The sequence below is a fragment of the Sinocyclocheilus grahami genome, unplaced genomic scaffold (assembly GCF_001515645.1).
Source record: "Sinocyclocheilus grahami isolate Dianchi unplaced genomic scaffold, SAMN03320097.WGS_v1.1 scaffold1006.1, whole genome shotgun sequence".
NCBI classification, from domain to species: Eukaryota; Metazoa; Chordata; class Actinopteri; order Cypriniformes; family Cyprinidae; genus Sinocyclocheilus; species Sinocyclocheilus grahami.
In genome coordinates, this window is record NW_015506185.1 from 10,353 (window position 1) to 10,760 (window position 408).

Genomic DNA, 408 nt, shown 5'->3' on the forward strand with positions numbered 1-408 from the left:
CAAGTCCCCAAATGCTCACTTTAGTTAATGATAAACAGTTTATTGTTGAAGTAGTGTATTGTTCATGACAAATAGCACTCCTGAACCACTTCATTCTGTTTGTTATTATCTTTGCTATTTGTCTTTTATTCTGCTTTTCTATTGAAGAAAGAAAAGGAAACTTAATTAAATTTGGATCAAAATGGAGCAGCATCTTTCTAAACTCTCATGTCATTAAAATGGAGATGAGTATAAAAGAACAACAGAATAATGTCTTGTGTGAGATATTTATGGGATATGTTACGCAAGCATGTCACATTATTCTGTCTGTATGTTTCATGTCATTATCACCTCTTGTAGTGATGTTCCTCAGGGACCCACTGGAGGAATAACAAGTGAAGCAATGCATCCACATTACAGGTTTTTTTT